Source organism: Cervus canadensis, chromosome X (genome assembly GCF_019320065.1).
Source record: "Cervus canadensis isolate Bull #8, Minnesota chromosome X, ASM1932006v1, whole genome shotgun sequence".
Taxonomy (NCBI): Eukaryota; Metazoa; Chordata; class Mammalia; order Artiodactyla; family Cervidae; genus Cervus; species Cervus canadensis.
In genome coordinates, this window is record NC_057419.1 from 132,331,342 (window position 1) to 132,351,986 (window position 20,645).

The following is a 20,645-nucleotide window of genomic DNA, read 5'->3' on the forward strand; positions in this document are numbered from 1 at the left end:
TCTCCACACTGTTTTCCATAGTGGCTGTACTAGTTTGCATTCCCACCAACAGTGTAAGAGGGTTCCCTTTTCTCCACACCCTCTCCAGCATTTATTGCTTGTAGACTTTTGGATAGCAGCCATCCTGACTGGTGTGTAATGGTACCTCATTGTGGTTTTGATTTGCATTTCTCTAATAATGAGTGATGTTGAGCACCTTTTCATGTGTTTGTTAGCCATCTGTATGTCTTCTTTGGAGAAATGTCTGTTTAGTTCTCTGGCCCATTTTTTGATTGGGTCATTTATTTTTCTGGAATTGAGCTGCAGGAGTTGCTTGTATATTTTTGAGATTAATCCTTTGTCTGTTTCTTCATTTGCTATTATTTTCTCCCAATCTGACAGCTGTCTTTTCACCTTACTTATAGTTTCCTTTGTAGTGCAAAAGCTTTTAAGTTTCATTATTTTTATTTATTTTTTTGGCCATGCTGCATGGCTTGTGGGATCCTAGTTCCCTGACTGGGGATCAAACCCAGGCCCTTGGCAGTGAAAGTGTGGAGTCCTAACCACTGGACCACCAGGGAATTCCCTTAAATGAACTTTAAAAATTATCTTAGCTAATTTGAGCCTTCCTCTTAAGGGCCATTAGAACTTTAGGTTGTAATTTCCCTCAAGGCTGACAGCAGTTTGGTAAAACACTAGCTACAAATGGAGTTTAGCCCACATTTTCTTAGCTGCGCATGGGATATAACCCACATTTTTGTCCAGCCATACTGTGGATCACCTAACCTGATAGTTGCCAAATCAAGTTCCCAGGATGTAAAACAAATTTAGTGAGATTTTGGCTTCTTGTTGTTGTTACTGTTGTTAGACATCTACAACTTCTGGGATCATGGTTCTTAGACATAAAGTAAACAGGTGGATTGGAAGGTGCTGTGCTCAACTCTTTGGATTTTAAGAAGAGGTAATTTACATTGACTGTGGAGTTTTGTGTTTTGTTCTGATTTTAAGAAGAGGGAATTTACAATGACTATGGAGTTTTGGTTTTTGTTCTACTTTCTCGTTCTTTCATCTTGTTACAAGAGTCTCTCAGGCTAGCCATTATACCAATAAGACAATTGTTTAGGATGACAGCTCTACCAAAATTCTTTTACTTTTTAAAATGTAGCCAATTTTGTTAGCCGCTCAAATCAATAAGCCTTTTTATGGCTTAAACAAGGATGCAAAAGTCATTTCACAAGAGAGAAAGATGCAACCTTCATAATATCCAGAAAGTGTACTCCCAAAGGTAGTCTAAGAAAGTAAAGACCTTTGTTGCACAGGCTGTAAGGATGATGTAGCACACACAGTGTCTCAAGTCTCTCATAGGAACATGAAATGCCTCCAGGTACAAACCCACTGATCTGTGACACTGAGCAGGCACTACTGGAATGGGATTTTTCTAGAGCTAACAAAGCAATGAAGGCCCCTTAGGAACTAGGATCCTCTTTGACAAACACCTCTGAGAACAGGCATGGATAGAAAACAGAGAGAGCTACTTGTGACTTCATGTCTCAGAACCCCAGTCTATTCAGCTGGCCACCAAGGTGCACCTCGGCAGGTATACCCTCCCGATGGGGGAGGCCAGAGAGACTAGTCTCACTGGTCACAAAGCCAAGCTCTTAAGACATGAAACAAGATGCAAGGAAAAAACCTCATCTGGTTTTTACATAGAGGACCCACAGCCAAGTTTGTCTAAATAGTCACCGGTCTGGTGAGAATCATAAACTCAGCAGTCTGTCAGGCCGGTTCACACAGCAGGACCATACAGCTTATGCCTGCGTTCTTACCCTACGGTATTTCCTCTTTATGACAAACAACACAGCAGACAGAAACAAAAAGAGTAATCGTCTTTGGCAGGAAATAGATGAATAAAAATCAAGAGTTCTGACTACCAAATTTACCAGAGTTGTTATGCCCAAGACCCTAGTTCAACAAATATTTTTTCCTGCTAATCTAAATCTAGAGAGAGAAAAGACTCTCACCACTTTATCTTCCACCGGAGCCCACAGACAGAGATCCAGGAGACTGACATGATATGAAGTTTTACCTTTTGTCAGACATCCCAGGATCTCTCAGCTGCAGCAGCCTGGAGAAAGTAGTGTCCAGCCAACAAAGTTGACCCTGCCAACTACACCAAATCTGTTGGAGAGGGGAACATTTCCCCTTGCCCCTCTTGGTTCTTTTGACCAGTTGAATAATTTAAATGACATAAGACAGATTAACAGGAGAAAATAAAATTTAGTTTTGCGCATATGGGGGCTTCATAGGACTATGAGGTTCATATGACAATCAGGTAAAAGAGAGTGTATGTCATCTTGGACTAAGGAGACGGGGTAAGGGTCTGGGACTTCAAAGGGAAGGAAGGCAATTCACAGGAAGATGAAAAAGAGCAAGTGTTTGTACACAAATGTTTGCTGGGCCATACAGAAACAATGGGACACAGAATTTTACCAGATTTTGCAGATTTTACCTGTCTACCACACCTAGTTCATACTGTGTCATGTTGTGCTCAGCCGTGTCCAACTCAGCCGTGTCCAACTCTTTGCGATCCCATGGACTGTAGCTCACCAGGCTCCTCTGTCCATGGAATTTTCCAGGCAATGCTGGAGCTGGTTGCCATGTATTCTGTGCTGCTGCTGCTGCTAAGTCGCTTCTGTGCAACGTAGTGTCCGACTCTGTGCGACCCCATAGACGGCAGCCAACCAGGCTCCCCGTCCCTGGGATTCTCCAGGCAAGAACACTGGAGTGGGTTGCCATTTCCTTCTCCAATGCATGAAAGTGAAAAGGGAAAGGGAAGTCGCTCAGTCATGTCCGACCCTTAGCGACCCCATGGACTGCAGCCTACCAGGCTCCTCCGTCCATGGGATTCTCCAGGCAAGAGTACTGGAGTGGGGTACCATTGCCTTCTCCGATGTATTCTCTAGTTATCTATGATGATAGCTCCCTTCCTAGAACAGGTCCTCAATGAAAATTATTTTAGGCAGTTAGAGGGGAGGTCAAAAGTCCTTGACTGTTTTCAGCCCGAAATAATCTGCATGCCAAAGTGACACACCTTGGGGTGACCTGCCCTAAACCCCATCAGTCATTTTGAGATTGTGATGAATCATCTCTCCTCTCTGGGCCTCAGTCTCCTTATCTATAACATGACTAGACCAATTTTGGAAATCTTAACTCTTTTCAAACATGGGGATTTGGTGAGGGAAGGTGAATAGATAATAAAAGAGAGACCTGGTGGTAAAAAGACATGGAGTGGTACATCCAGACAATGGAATATTGCTCAACACTAAAAATAAATGAGCTGTCTAGCCATGAAGAGACATGGAGGAAACTTAAATACATATTACTGAGTGAAAGAAGTCAATTGAAAATGCTACATACTGTATGATTCCAACTATGTGACATTCTGGAAAGGTAAAACTATGGAGACGATAAAATCTTCAGAGGCAGGGGTGGAGACAGATGAACAAGCAGAGCACAGAGGACTTTTAAGGTAGTGAAAATACTCTGACTGCTATTATAATAATGGATATATGTCTCCATGCATGCATGCGTGATAAGTAGCTTCAGTCATATCCAACTCTTTGCAACCCCATGGACTGTAGCCCACCAGGCTCCTCTGTCCATGGGATTCTCCAGGCAAGATACCGGCATGGGTTGCCGTGCCCTCCCCCAGGGGATCTTACTGACCCAGGGATAGAACCTGCATCCCTTATGTCTCCTGCACTGGGAGGTGGGTTCTTTACCGCTAGTGCCATCTGGGAACCCTATATGTTGTCATACATTTGACCAAACCCACAGAATGTACAACACCAACAGTGAACCAACCCTAAGGTCAACTCTAGACTATGGGTAATGATGTGTCACCATACATTCATCAACAGTAACAAATGTACCCCTCTGGTGGGGGATGTTGATAACAGGGGAGGCTATCTATGCATATCTGGGGCTAGGGAGTATATGGGAAAATTTTGTATCTTCCTCTCAATTTTGTTGTAAACCTGAAACTACTCTCAAAAATCAAATCTATTTTAAAAAAAGAACCACTGGACTGAATAAGTGTTTCTAATTATATTTCATGATTCTATGAAATCCAATTTTTGTTCATGGAATGTGCTTTAAAAGGAACCAAGGTGTTTACTATTTAAGACAATTCCACTTTCAGTTAAATTTGGCAAATTAAATACACGCAATTAACCTCCTTCCTGAGACCCACCCACCAAGAAAAAAAAAGTAAAGGAACTAAAAGCCCAAACACCATGAGGACAAAGGAAATAGGAAGAGAAGCTACAACAGACAACACACCTCCTACCTACCTCAAACAAAATGTGGAAACCAGAAAATGGATAAATGAGTAGTAACTGATTAAGCAGACCAGAGAAAGCTGAAACCTAAGGCAGCTGTTTATATGTCAAACCGCAAAAGGCTCAGGAATTAAAAGTACCAGGTATCTCTGAAAGTGGAAGTATGGAGTTGGTATCAGGATGATTGATTAAACATGTTTATAAGGACCAGATAGTTCCCAGATCCCTTCCTCCATCTGTGGAAAGGATGAGACACTTAAAACAAGCATAGCTGGGGGCCCACTGAGATGCCATTCCGAAAATGGGGATTAAGTTGAAGTCTGCTTTCTGATCATTGAGACCTCCAGTCCCTTTCCTTGGCTCAGTTCCCAAAATACTGACAGCCAAGGTTTACACACTCCAAGCTGGAGATTGGAAAATTCCGCTCTGGGAAACTGATTGAACACAGAGAAACAAAACAGAAATTATACTGGAAAAGTAGGCAGGTTGTCAATTATGTTGGGTCTTGGAGGTCATATTAGCATTTTTGGATTTTAGCCTTGGGGCCAGAAAATCATCCAAAGGTTTTAAGGGAACAACAAGATCAAGCTTGCATTTTTAAATGATTAAAAAGGAGCTAGCGTGGCTATTCAAAGACAGAGGACTCTGGACCTCATACTGGCCAGTTTCAATCAGGTTAAAACACAGTTGCTTACTTTCCCTTTCCATCTTCCCTTCCAAGGTTGGAGGGGTCAGTGGCAGTGAAGAGAGCTGCTATGTGGAGATACATCAGTGGTATGCCTGCTGGTACCTGAGGACATAGAACTCAAGAGGGAGACAAGAGGTGCTATAGGAATGTCAGTATTGTGCCCAGGGGCACCCAAGGACATCCGATGGTAAGGGCGAAAAGACGGAGCTGCACAGAGATACACTAGAGGTGTGCCTGTTGGTGCTCAGAGATATGGCTTACTGAAGCAGTATAGAATGCCACATGGAAACTCATTGGCAATGTGCCTGCTGATATCTGAGAATGCAGAATGCTGGTGGCAGGGTGCAGGGGTGGCAGGTGGAGGAGAAAGCTAGTGTGATTGGGAGACCGGTTATATTAACTGAGCAAATAAGTGAGGATTGTATTGAAGGGCTTCCTTGTAGCTCAGATGGTAAAGAATTTGCCTGCAATGCAGGAGACCAGGGTTCAATCCCCGGGCTGGGAAGATCCCCAGGAGTAGGGAATGGCAATCCACTCCAATATTCTTACCTGCAGAATCCCATGGACAGAGGAGCCTACAGTCCATGGGGTCACAAAGAGTCTGACATGGCTGAGTGACTAACACTATACAACTACATATTGAAGATAATAAACACCAGGTTTCTTACTGTTGGAGAAGAGAGAAAAATCATGGAAAGGAGCAAGACCAGAATGAACCCCAAGATTCCGAGTTGAAGTTGGAGGTTTTGATATGGGCCCATTTTTTTTAACATCTATACTCAGAGAGATAGAAAAATAGTTATAGATGTATTTATGTGTACATGTGTGTGTGTATGTATTCTAGGCCCTCTTACAGACTGGCTCTGTCTATAAAAGGGCCTCAAGGCAATGGCAGCCCATTAGCAATGAGCACACCATGTACCAGACCGTGGTTTATGATATACCATCCTCCACCAAAGAAAATGCTCAAAAAATAATGGAAACCTGTCAGAAGAATACAGCTACCACCTTGGAAGGGGCTCCCAGTAGTCAAATCTGGGACAGTTTGAGCACCAAAATAAATATGATAGTAATGGATTATAAGCTGAAACTCCAATCCTTTGGCCACTTGATGTGAAGAACTGACTCATTGGAAAAGACCCTGATGCTGGAAAAGATTGAAGGAAGGAGGAGAAGGGGATGACAGAGGATGAGATGGTTGGGTGGCATCACTGACTCAATGGACATGAGTTTGAACAAGCTCCAGGAGTTGGACAGGGTAGCCAGGCGTGCTGCAGTTCATGGGGTCACAAAGAGTCAGACATGACTGAGTGACTGAACTGACTGAATGGATTATAATCAATAATATAAGTGATTATATAACGTTGGAATCCATGTTTCCATATTGATATAAATAAATGAATGGATAAATGGGAATGGGGCCTATTTTACAAAGATGCCACCACAATATATTGTATCCTACCTGCTGTTCTTACAATGTGATATTAACAATTTTCCCACTGAGAGGTAAATGCTATATCCCCTCCCCTCAAACCTGGGTGGATACTTTTAACTTCTTTAACTGAGAGAGTACAATGAAAGTGAAGCCCTGTGACTTCTGAGGTTATATCAGAAAAAAAGCCACATGCACTTTCACCTTACTCTGTTGGGATGCTTGCTGTTGAATCTCAGTTACAATGTTACAAGCAGCCACAGAGAAAGGCTTTGTGTAGTGGTTCAGGCTGACCAACTGAGGTCGTGGCCAAAAGTCAGTACCAATTTGTCAGCCACGTGAGTGAGCCATCTTGAAAGTGAATCCTCCAGATCCAGTTGACTGCACTGATACATCACCTTGCCCGGATGCACATCCATGAACTAGATCAATGATTATTGTTTTAAGCTACTAAGCTTGAGGATATTTTGATACACAGCAATAGATAGCTGGAACAGGGGAGAATCCCTTTTCTTCTTTATTGTGGAATGCCAACTAATAAATGTAGAAAGATTGATGGAAACAGAAAATCACTGGGCTGGGAGGTGGGAGGGAGGTTCAAGAGGGAGGGGACATATGTATGCCTATGACTAATTCATTTGATATATGACAGAAACCAACACAATACTGTAAGAAATTATCCTTCAATTAAAAATAAATACATTTTTAAAAAGAAAATCACTATTTGGCCACCATGACAAGTAGGGGTTGATTCAGGAGGCTAAGGGTGTCTGGTGGAGGATCGATGGGAAATAGGATGTTGGCATAATCTAGGAATATCTTCCCACAAAATACTAGTTACCAAGAGAAAAAATAGTGTCTTTATGGTGGAGAAACCTGCAGGCACCAACGTGACCAGGTGATGAAGGTTAATGGTACCAGTGATGCAACAGATTGGCATTGTGTGCCCTATGACGTGATGCACTGAGAAGGGCACAGCATCAGTTCTGTGCCAAGAAAACATGGCCTGCGTCTAGTCCTAAGGAAACATGTGGGTCATCATTCAACATGTAAAACCAGAAGTTTCTAAAACTTCTAAGGACATGAAAGATAGGAAAAGACTATGGAGCTAATTCAAAATGGAGAAGCCTGAACGATATGACAGCTCAATGCAACACATGTTCCTGGAGGGAATCCTGGACTGGAAGGGAAAAAGAAACATTATTGGGTCAGTTTGGGGATGGGAGAGGGAGAAAGAGAGCAAGGGAGCACAAATACAGTGAAATGTTAACATTAGAAAACTAGATGAAAGGAATCTGGAAGTTCTTTGTACTGCACTTGTAACTTTTCTGTAGGTTTGAAAACATTTCAAAATACATTATTTTTTAAAACCACGCAATTGCTTATTTTACCAAACCATTTTAGATCAAAGGCTCATTGCTTATTTCAACCAATTCTGTTCTTCAGGGCAAAGAGGTAAAGATATGGTATGCCTAACCCCAAACCACAGGCATGCAAATCATGTTGCTAACCAGGCCCCAATTCATACTAATTCATCAACATTTCCATGCCCAGTGCTGCATCAGCTCTCTCAGGTCCAACTGAGACACCAAGGTTTGCAGACTTCACTTCCAATGTCGCAGGTGCTCATTGCTCAAAACAGCCCCACCCCTGCTGTGATGCAACAAAGAGGTACTCCTTTGTGGTAACAGTCTTTATCTGTCATCTGGTAGTCTTTGGCAAACATGTATCTCTTCAATGTCCCTCCGATTTTTTTTTCTACTTTTTTTTTTTCACTCTTCCTCTGTCACCTCATTCTCTGCTCCTGCTGCCTTGAGGGCTTAGGGGGTAGTTTTGAGGCTCAACAGTCCATGGGGACACAACTTAGCAACTAAACAACAACCACCTCCTCAATTAGCATCCTATATTCAGGGTCTCCTTCCGAAGTGTCTTGCCCCTCAAACACAAAAGATCAACACCAGGGATAACCAAATATTGGGTTGGCCAAAAATGTCTTTCAAGTTTTTCCATAAGCAGGCACAGAAAACCTGAATGAACTTTTTGGCAATAGTACATAACTATATGAAAGAAATTAGATAATACGAATAATTAAAGAATACAAATTAAACCACAATGTGGTTGTCATGAATTGTAAATTAGTAGTCTTCATGGCAGCATGATGGTAATGTATATTGAGAATCATGAAAATATTCATGCCTTATGTCATACATTTTGATATGATAACCTGACTTTTAGAACTTTTCCCAGAAAGATTATGCAAAAGATAAAGAGTATTATTTGCAATAATGAAAAGATGCAAATAATATAAACATGTCATAGTCATATATTCTTTCATAAATATTTCCTGAGAACCTACTACAAACCAAATGTACACTAGAACAGTCATGTTTAAGTATTATGATAAATTGACACAATAAAATGTTACATAACTCTTAAAATACTGAGTAGAAAAGAAATACTCATAGGAAAACATTCATGAAAATGTAAAGTAGAACACAGAGTTTTATAAACAGTGTGTCAAACTGTGTACAAACTGTAAATTATAATAAATCCAGAAACTTCATCAGATGTGTATCTCATTTAAATACCCACAGAAACTGTAGTATTATTGCCCCCATTGTATAGATTAGGGAACTGAGGCTCACAGGGGTTATGAAAATACAATACTAGAATGTTAGTTCCCGAAGTTAATGTTTTTGTCTGTCTTGTATCACCAGGGCCTAGAACAGAGCATACAGCAGCCATTCAATAGTTCTTGACTGCCTGAAGTGACTGACCCATGATTTGGACCCAGTGCCCCTATCTGAAATAAGAGCTTCATTCAAATAAGCTAGACCCACCAGGACCACGGGGGAAGAGTGCACAAATGGAAAAGTTTAGGTAGCTCGAGTCCTTCTTTGATTCTCCAGGGTCTCACAGCCGGGCCTCGCCTTTGCTTTCTTGTTTACTGCTTGCCCCCTGGTGGAGGTACTAACGAGTAGCAGGAGTCGAGGAAGAAAGGGCCAGGGTCATCACTGATTGGACAGATTATACCTATGTCTTATCTATATGTAATTAACATCCACTTTGGTCTTTTGTGTGTGTGTGTGTGTGGTATGGAAACAGGTACACAGATTTTCACCAAATTTGAAAGTTATGTTTGAGTTGATATAATTTAGAACACACTGTATTGACAAAACTAACTGGGGACCTGGAGTTATTTTTTCCTTTCTTAGGGTAATGTGTGGCCCATCATTTGAAAGATTTGTGTGAGTTAAGAAATGGACAACTTTTGAATTTTTCTAAAATGTCATGGATGAAGAGGGCATTCCAAAATTGCATTAATTTTTCAAACTTATTTTACTTTTGTTTTTTTCTCTGGACACAAAGAAATTAAATGCTAAAAATTCACACCAAAGATTTGGAATACTGTTAGTTTCACATCACCAAGAGCATTTTTAAATGAGAATTTTAAGAGAGATGGAAACCCAATTTGAAAGGCATACCCATGTGAGAGCCACTTGGAAAGACAGGTTCTTTCAAGGGCACATGAAAGTGCAATGAGAAGAATGCGTGGTGGACGATGAGGAGAATCACGTTCTTTCACAGGCAGTTGAAATCAAAGTCCAGTTCAAAGAGACACTTGGCTGCTGATCAGGAGATATGTGAGCTGTGAATTCAGATGCTTCTGCTAGAAAAAATAGTGCTCTTAAATTTGAGCTCCAAATCAATTATACCAAGGAATCTACACCAGTTCTATGTCTGGAATCTGAAAGGAGAGCCTGAATGTTCCAATGAAAAGGTCATGTTGAAGCCAATTACTAAGCCCCCAAAGTTGCTAAAGTCTTTATTAATGAAGTAGCATCTAGAATTCTAAGATCTTTAAAATAATATCAGAGCTTAAACTGTCTACTTCCATGGGGTACAGTAGAGAGGAATCAGTATTAAAGTCATTCAAACCACTCATTCCCTCAATCTACCCCTTCATCTTTTAGATGCCTGAAATACCAAGTGAGTATCTTTCCCCTCATGGCTATTAATAAATCACAAGCACAGATGCTTCAAATAATTGACGTTGTTTTGTGATGGAGCTGCTTCTCATATAGGCAACACTATGTAAGTGGTTAGCAACAGAGATCCATTCAAATCGCACCAGAATACAACCATACATATGACCTTTAAAGAAATGCATTACAAAGTTCAAAATTATTACATAGTAATAGTTAAAAAACATACATGTAATAGTTAAAAAGCATAGACTGAATTAAATATTTCAATTAGAGAAAAGTATTACAATCCCAACATTCATGTTTTTATTGTTTCTATTAAACTTTATTTAATGATAGTTATTAATTCCCAGTTCTTCACTGGGAGTTTCCTAGCGTCTCTTTCTTTCCTGACACTTATAGTGAAGGCTCATAGAGTTAACCCCCAATTTTCTCTCTTACTGACAAAAAGAGATCATCAGCCTATTAAGTGTTTGGAAAGCCCTGCCCGCCCCCCTACCCCCACCACCGCCCCCCCCGTGACTGGCACACTGCTTGACAAATAGTAAATACTTAATAAGTGTCTGCTGAATGAGTGAATGAATCACCTTGACTATATAAGTTGGGGTTTTTTGGCTGTGAATAAAAAAATCCAACTCTGGTAAACTCGGGGGGAAAGAGGGGATTTGATTGAAGGATATAGGGGCACAAGCAGGTTTAAGAAAAGGCTGGTGAACCCAGGTCTTCACAAAGCAAGGCAGAAACCAGGCAACCTCAGAAGGCGTCAAGCAAGATCAGCTTACCATTTTGTTTAGTCTCTGTCACTATTCACTAATCAAATCCAAGTGGAAGACCCAGTTTGGGTCCACATCACTGCTCCTGAGTTAGGAGAAGACAAGATATCTTTGCTATTCCTGCCAGACTTTATTCAGTACCTATAAATAGAATTTCCCAAAAAGTAGTTGAGGTCCTCTGGCCCAAAGTAGGTAGAATGGATACAGGAAAGGAAGGAGAAAGGAATAAAGTATTTTCCTAAGCGCCAAGTAAGAAGGTACCTGGGCTTCCCAGGTGGCCCAGTGGTAAAGAATCCATCGGCCAATGCAAGAGACGCAAAAGACACGGGTTCAGTCCCTGGGTGGGGAAGATCCCCTGGAGAAGGAAATGGCAACCCACTCCAGTATTTTCGCCTGGAAAATTCCATGGACAGAGGAGCCTGGCAGGCTACCATAGAGTCACCAAGAGTCAGACTCGACCGAGCAACTGAGTGCACGCACACACACACACACACACATACACACACAAGAAAATACTTTTAGGAAGAAAATACTTCAATAGTAAGTTCTTAGTAAGAAAAATTACTAAGTAATGTTTTTTAAATTTATTCTTTTTTTGTTGTGCTGGGTCTTTGTTGCTGCATACAGACTCCAACTAGTTGTGGTGAGCAGGGGCTACTCTTTGTTGCAATGCGTGGGCTTCTCATTGCAGTGGCTTCTCTTGGTGCAGAGCACAGGCTGTCGGTGCTTGTGTTTCAGTAGTTGCAGCTCATGGGCTCAGTCATTGTGGCATAATGGGCTTAGTTGCCCTGTGGCATATGGGATCTTCCCAGACAGGGGTTGAACCCGTGTCCCCTGCATTGGCAGGTAGTCTTAGCCACTATACCACCAGAGAAGTTCCATAGTAATATTTTTAAGTATTGCCCTAAACTCTCCTGTGGAAGAGTCTGACTCTCCATAGAGGATGTCATAGACCCCGGAAACAGGGAAATTACTTTCAAAGGGATATTAAAATGAGGGGGGCTTATGCTATCCAGTATCTATATAGTGCCAGGAACTCAGAGGAGTTTTCATTGCTTCAGAAAAGTTGATAGAGTATAAAATGTAGGCAGGTAACAATGGCTTTCATCATGTGCATTCTCAGTAGAGGTGCAGGGTACACAAGAGGCTGTGATCTGAAAGACCTAGTCATAATTTGTATCTTATCCAATGATCTTTATTTAGTAAGACTTAACCACTCTTGGGCTTCAACTTACTCAAAAGCAAAATGGGGTTAATAATATTAGGTTGGCCAAAATGTTCATTCAGGTTTTTCTGTAACAGCTCACTGAAAAACCTGAACAAACATTTTGGCCAACCCAATACTTGCTTCATCCACTGTATTAGGCAGGGTTTGAGAGAGAAACCAATAGGGTGTGTGGTATGTATGTGTGTGTATTTGTCTGTCGGTGTGTGCATGCACGCAGGAAGGGGAGGAAGAGAGAGAGAGAGATCAAATAACAGAGAGAGATTGATTATAAGGAACTGGCTCACACAATTAATGGAGGCTGAGAAGTCCTAGGACCTGCAGTTGGTCAGCTGGAGACCCAGGACACCTGAAAGTGTAGTTCCAATCTGAAAGTCAGCAGGCTTAAAACACAGGAAGAGCCAGTGTTTCAGTTTGACTCCAAGGGCAGTAAAAAAAATCAGATGCCCCAGCTTGAAGGTGCAGGCCGGAGGAGTTACACCTTGCTTACAGAAAGGTCAGCCTTTTTGTTCTACTCGGGCCTACAACTGACTGAGTGAGGCCCACCCACATGAGGGAGGGAAATTCGTCTCTTGTTTCTCTGGAGAATGAAGACTAATACAGAGTTTGGTACAGAGAAGTATAGTGCCTCTGTAACAACTACCTACAATGTGGAAGTGGCTCTGGAGCTGGATAGTGACTGGAGGCGTTTTGAGGCACAGGCTAGAAAAGGCCTAGCTTGCTTTAAGGGACAGATGGTAAAAATGTCAGTGTAAAAGGCAATTCTGGGGACAGCTCAGAAAACAAAGAGGAGAGCTGGAAAGAAAGCCTCTATCTACTTAGAGACTATATAAATATTCACGAACAGAATGTTAGTAGAAATATTATTAAAGTTCATTGTGTTGAGGTCTCAGAAGGAAAATGAAAAACAGGTTATTGGAAACTAGAGGAAAGGCAATGCCTGTTATAAAGTGGCAAAGAAATTGGCTGAAGAGCATTCTAGTGTTTTATGTAAGGTAGACCTTAGGAACAATGAAATCAGCTGTTTAACTGATGACATTTCTAAGCAAAATGTTGGAGAGGTAGCCTAGGTCCTCCTAACTGCTTATAGTAAAAGGTGAGAGGAGAGAAGAATTGAAGAAGCTGTTAAGAAAAATGGAATCAGAACTTAAAGATTTGGAAAAACTCTCACCCTGAACGTATTGCAAAAAATGAAAAAGTGTGTTCTGAGAACATGTGGGGTGTGGCTAGACTATCACTCAATAAAGACGTATTGGGATCAAACAAGCAGAAATACTGCCAGTTCTGGGGACCTCCCTGGTGGTTCAGTGGTTAAGACTCCACCTTCCAATGCAGAGGGCATGAGTTTGATCCCTAGCTGGGGAACAAAGGTCCTATAAGATCCCACATGGCATATAGTGTGGCCAAAAAAAAAGGAAAGAAAAGAAATGCTACCAGGTCCCACTGAAGTGGGAGTGAGGCTACCAAAGAAGGAAGGCTATGGAAATTCTTGGGTTCTATAGAATGGGACCATTCAGCTATCTGGCTGTGAATATATGCTATCCTTCCACAAATCACAAAAATGATTCTGAAGGTGATTCAGAGATCATCAGCGCCACCACTCCCATTACAGACCCAGAGGACAAAGTTAATTCCTCCTCAGTTTTTGAGGGTGGCCCCAACTCTGAAGTTTCAACAGACCAAGTTGCCACATCCTGGAGCAGGGACACAGGGACTGGAACACCACCCAGCAGAGCTTGAGGGCTGAGAGAGCCGGTTAGGCCATGGGGTCAGCACGGCGGACCTCATTTGGTCAGGATGGCAGGACGTCAAGTCAAAAAGACTTATTTTCAAACTTCAAGGTCTAATGGAGTTTGCCTTGCTGGCTTTCAGACTCACTTGGGACCAGTCAGCCCTTGCTTCTTTCCTATTTCTTTCTCTTGGAAAGGAAATGCCTGTCCTGTGCCTGTTCCACTGTTTTTTGGAAGCACATAATCTGTCTGGTTTCACAGGTTCATAGCTGGAAAGGAATTTTGCCTCGGGGTGACTTATACCTGAGCTTCGCCTGTATCTGATTTAAATGTTATTTAGATGATACTTTGGAATTTAGAGTTGATGCTGGAATGAATTAAGACTTTGGGGGTTGTTGAGGTGGAATGAATAGATTTTAAGTGTTAGAAGGACATGAATTTGAGGGGAACCAGGAAGGGAATATCATGGATTGAATGCTCGTGTCCCTCAAATTCTCGTACTGAAACCCTAACCTTCAGGGTGGTGGTACTTGGAGATAATGGCCTCTAAGGAAGTAACTGAAGTTAAATAAAGTCATAAAGATAGGACCTTGATCTGATAGGATTGGTGTCCTCATAAGAAGAGACACCAGAGTTCTCTCTTTCTCTCTCCCTTGGCACATACCAAGTAAATGTTGTGTGAGCACAGGGGAAGAAGGCAGCCATCTGCAACCTAAAGGGAGAGTTGTTTAAACCACCAAGTCTATGGTATTCTGGTTTGGCAGCCCTAACAGACAAATACAACCCACCATAAAAATTGTTGAGACAATGAAATAATTTAAGAAATACAAAAGTGCCTTGTGGGGAAAATAGTTAAAATAACTGCATAGGTATAAATATCATTATTTTACATGTCTATAATTCAAATAGAATAGGCTACACTGACCATCAGTTGGTAGAGAGGAATCTCTGAAAGAGCTAAATGTGAAAGACTACTACATTTTCAATGTTCTTATCAAAATATGTACAGGCTACATTTCAAATCAGTGAAGAAAGCATGAATTATTCAATGAATTCTGTAGGACCATTTGGAAAAAAATAAAGCTAAACTCCCACTTTATGCTAAACATATAAAAAGTCTATATGCTTTTAAAATATACACTTTAAAAAACAGCTTAACAAGATTCGAGAGAATGTTGAAAGCATTTTAATATTCTTGAGATAGAAAATATCTTAAGTTTCAAATTCAGAAGCCACAGTGAAAAATATTAATAGATCATACCATGGAAAAATTTTCAACTTTAGCGCAGCAAAAAATAACACAAACAAATGGGCAATCAACAGACTCTTTTGAGAGAGAATATTTGAAGCATATAAAAAAAGGATTAATATCCACCAAATATAAAGAGTTTCCACAAATTAATAAAATACCAACCATACAATAGAAATATCACTAAAAGAGGTAAACAGGCAATTCTTTTCATTAGAGAGTCTTTAATACAGTCACAATGTTGTCTAACCATCACCGCTATCTAAATTCCAGAATATTTCATCATCCCAATAAGTAACTCTTTCCTTTCTACCCCAAGTCCCTGTCAATCATTAATCTACATTCTACATAAACCTATAATCTACATAAATGTATGGATTTACCTATTCTGGACATTTCATGAAAATTAAATCATATAATGTATGACCTCTTATAATGTGACTGGCTACTTTAACTTAGCATAATGTTTTTAAGGTTCATTTGCATTGTATCATGTATCAGTACATACATTATTTTTATGGCTGAATAATGTTCCATCATATGGATATGCCACATTTTTTAACCATTCATAAGTTGATGGACATTTGGGTTGCCCAAAAATGCAAGTTTCTGTGTGAATATATTATTTCTAAGTCTCTCAAATATATACCTAGTCGTGGAATTGCTGGCTCATTTGGTAATTCTATGTTTAATTTACTGAGGAACTGCAAAACTGTTTTCAACAGCAGCTGGACCATTTTCTATTCCCAACAACAAGATATGAACATTCTCATTTATCCACATCCTTGCTATAGCTTGTTACTTTCTCAAGTTGTTTGTTTTTATATAGCTATCCTAGTGGGTATAAAGTAGTATCCCATTGTGGCTTTGATTTTCATTTTTCTAAAACCTAATGATATCAAGCATCTGTTCATGTGATTATTGGCTGTTTGCATATATTCTTTGGAAAAATGTCTATTTCTTTGCACATATTAATTAGATTGTTTTCCTTTTTGTTGTTGAGTTCTAAGAGTTTTTATATATCCTGGATGCTCATCAGATACATGTATGAAAATACAAATATTTTCTCTCATTCTATGGGTTGTCTTTCTACTTTCTTGGTAGTATCCATTGAAGCATAAAAGCTTTTAATATTTATGAAATCTAACTTATCTGTTTTTTCTTTTGTTGCTTGTGCTGTTAGTATCATATTCAAATACTCATTGCCTAATCCAAAGCTACAAAGATTTACACTTGTGTTTCTTTCTACACAAGTTTTACAGCTCTTACAGTAAGGTCTTTTGATCCATTTTGAATTAGCTTTTGCATTTGTTTTTAAGGTAGGGGTCCAGCTTCATTCTTTTGTGCAGGGGTATCCAATTTGTCCCAGCACCATTTATTGAAGACTATTCCTCACTGAATAGCTTGGGCACACTTGTCAAAAACAGTTGACCATAATGTATGGGTTTATTTCTGGATTCCCACATCTATTCCTTTGGTCTCTATGTGTATACTTATGCCAGTACCACTTTGTTAAAATTACTGTAGCTTTGTAGTAAGTTTTGAAATGGGAAAGTATAAGACTTCCAAAATTGTTCTTTATCAAGATTTTTTTGGCTATTAGGGGTCCTTTGTAATTCCATAGAAATTTTTGTTTTAAATTTTTTACTTTTGCAAAAAAAGTCTTTGGGATTTTGATAGAGAATGCACTCAATCTGTAGATCACTTCAGTAGTATTGCCATCCTAACAACACTAAATCTTCAAGTCCACAAACACAGGGTGTCTTTCCATTCAGTTCAGTTCAGTCGCTCAGTCGTGTCTGACTCTTTGCAACCCCATGGACCGCAGCATGCCAGGCCTTCCTGTCCATCACCAACTCCCAGAGTTTACCCAAACTCATGTCCATTGAGTCAGCCATGCCATCCAACCATCTCATCCCCTGTCATCCCCTTCTCCTCCTGCCCTCAATCTTCCCCAGCATCAGGGTCTTTTCAAATGAGTCAGCTCTTCGCATCAGGGGACCAAAGTACTGGAGTTTCAGCTTCAACATCAGTCCTTCCAATGAACACCCAGGACTGATCTCCCTTAGGATGAACTGGTTGGATCTCCTTGCAGTCCAAGGGACTCTCAAGAGTCTTCTCCAACACCACAGTTCAAAAGCATCAATTCTTCGGCACTCAGCTTTCTTTATAGTCCAACTCTCACATACATACATGACTACTGGAAAAACCATAGCCTTGACTAGACAGACCTTTGCTGGCAAAGTAATGTCTCTGCTTTTTAATACACTATCTAGGTTGGTCATAACTTTCCTTCCAAGGAGTAAGCATCTTTTAATTTCATGGCTGCAATCACCATCTGCAGTGATTTTGGAGCCCCCCAAAAATAAAGTCAGCCACTGTTTCCCCATCTATTTGCCATGAAGTGATGGGACCGGATGCCATGATCTTAGTTTTCTAAATGTTGAGCTTTAATCCAACTTTTTCACTCTCCTCTTTCACTTTCATCAAGAAGTTCTTTAGTTCTTCTTCACTTTCTGCCATAACGGTGGTGTCATCTGCATATCTGAGGTTATTGATATTTCTCCTGGCAATCTTGATTCCAGCCTGTGATTCCTCCAGCCCCGCGTTTCTCATGATGTACTCTGCATAGAAGTTAATAAGCAGGGTGACTATATATAGCCTTGACGTACTCCTTTCCTGATTTGGAACCAGTCTGTTGTTTGTGTCGAGTTCTAACTGTTGCTTCCTGACCTGCATACAGATTTCTCAAGAGGCAGGTCAGGTGATCTGGTATTCCCATCTCTTTCAGAATTTTCCACAGTTTATTGTGATCCACACAGTCAAAGGCTTTGGCATAGTCAATAAAGCAGAAATAGATGTTTTTCTGGAACTCTCTTGCTTTTTCAATGATCCAGTGGATGTTTGCAATTTGATCTCTGGTTCCTCTGCCGTTTCTAAAACCAGCTTGAACATCTGGAAGTTCACAGTTCACATATTGCTGAAGCCTGGCTTGGAGAATTTTGAGCATTACTTTACTAGCATGTGAGATGAGTGCAATTGTACAGTAGTTTGAGCATTCTTTGGCATTGCCTTTCTTTGGGATTGGAAAGAAAACTGACCTTTTCTAGTCCTGTGGCCACTGCTGAGTTTTCCAAATTTGCTGGCATATTGAGTGCAGCACTTTCACAGCATCATCTTTTAGGATTTGAAATAGCTCAACTGGAATTCCATCACCTCCACTAGCTTTGTTCATAACTAGCTTTGTTCATAGTGATGCTTTCTAAGGCCCACTTGACTTCACATTCCAGGATGTCTGGCTCTAGGTGAGTGATCACACCATCATGATTATCTGGGTCGTGAAGATCTTTTTTGTACAGTTCTTCTGTGTATTCTTGCCACTTCTTCTTAATATCTTCTACTTTCGTTAGGTCCATACCTGGAGCAGCGAGAGGCCAAGAGGAGATACCCCACATCCAAGGTAAGGAGCAGTGGCTGTGCTTTGCTGAAGCAGCCATGAAGATACCCCACATCCAAGGTAAGAGAAACCCCAGTAAGATGGTAGGTTTTACTGCACTGAGAGAGGGCATCAGAGGGCAGACAGACTGAAACCACAATCAAAGAAAACTAACCAATCTAATCACATGGACCACAGCCTTGTCTAACTCAATGAAATTAAACCATGCCATGTAGGGCCACCCAAGGCGGACAGGTCATGGTGGAGAGTTCTGACAAAATGTGGTCCACTGGAGAAGGGAATGGCAAACCACTTCAGTATTCTTGCCTTGAGAACCCCATGAACAGTATGAAAAGGCAAAAAGATAAGACACTGAAAGATGAACTCCCCAGGTTGGTAGGTGCCCAATATGCTACTGGAGATCAGTGGAGAACTAACTCCAGAAAGAATGAAGAGATCGAGCCAAAGCAAAAACAACACCCAGTTGTGGATGTGACTGGTGATAGAAGCAAGGTCCAATGCTGAAAAGAGTAATATTGCATAGGAACCTGGAATGTTAGGTCCATGAATCAAGGCAAATTGGAAGTGGTCAAACAGGAGATGGCAAGAGTGAACATCAACATTTTAGGAATCAGTGAACTAAAATGGACTGGAATGGGTGAATTTAACTCAGATGACCATTATATCTACTACTGTGGGCAAGAATCCCTTAGAAGAAATGGAGTAGCCCTCATAGTCAACAAAAGAGTCTTTCCATTAGGTCATCTTTAATTTCTTTCAGCAATGTTTTTAGTTTTCAGTATATCTTGAACCTCCTTGGTTAAATGTATTCCTAAGTATTTTATTCTTTTTGATGCTATTATAGATGGAATTATTTTCTTAAGTTCATTTTCAGATTGTTCATTGATAGTATACAGAAATAAAACTGATTTTTATATGTTGATTTTGTGCACTGCAGATCTTCTGAAATTTATTAGTGCTAATGGTTGTTTTGTAGATTCCTTAGGGTTACCACATATAAGATCATGTCATCTACAACTAAAGATAGTTTACATCTTCCTTTCCAACTTGGATGAAATTTCTTCTTGCCTAATTGCCCTGGCTAGAACTTCCAGTACAATGTTGAATAGCAACAGGGACAGAGACATCCTTGTCTTCTTCCTGATCTCAGGGGGCAAGTTCTCAGTCTTTCACCATTGAGTATGATGTTGCTATAAGGTTGTTCATTGATGTCCTTTAGCATATTGAGAAGGTTCCTTTTCAGTCCTAGTTTTCTGTTTTTCTCATGAAAAATTATTAGATTTTTGTGAAATGCTTTTACTGTATCAATTTAGATGAGTTGGTGGGATTTTATCCTTCATTCTTTTAATATGAGAATATCAATTAGAGAATATTAACATTCTCTAATATGGCATATTACAGTGTTTAGTTTTCACATGTTGAAACCATTCTTGCATACCTTGGATAAATTCTTCTTGGTCATGAAGTCTAATCCTTTTAACATGCTGCAGGATTCAGTTTGCTAGTAATTTATTGATGATTTTTACATCTATATTCATGAGGGATGTTGGTCTGTATTCTTTTCAGTGCGCTCTTTGGCTTTGATATCAAAGTAATATTGGCTTCATAGAAGGAGTTAGGAAGGGTTCTCTACTGCTCTATACTTTGGAAGAGTTTGATAAGAGCTGTTGTTTTTTTCTTTAGTGACTTTTCTGAAATAATTTTCTAAGAAATGTATTCTTTGCCTAGTGTGGCCAAGGAATTCCTTCTTTCCTACTCTTAGCAATCAGCTAGTGAGTTAACAGAA

General features: G+C 40.3%; 1 non-coding gene across 1 annotated transcript; it reads right to left on the minus strand.

Annotated features, from left to right (window-relative positions):
* Positions 1-487: 487 nt before the first annotated feature.
* On the minus strand, positions 488-560 carry TRNAE-UUC. Its single transcript has one exon. It is a non-coding gene; the product is annotated as a tRNA-Glu (tRNA).
* Positions 561-20,645: the final 20,085 nt, after the last annotated feature.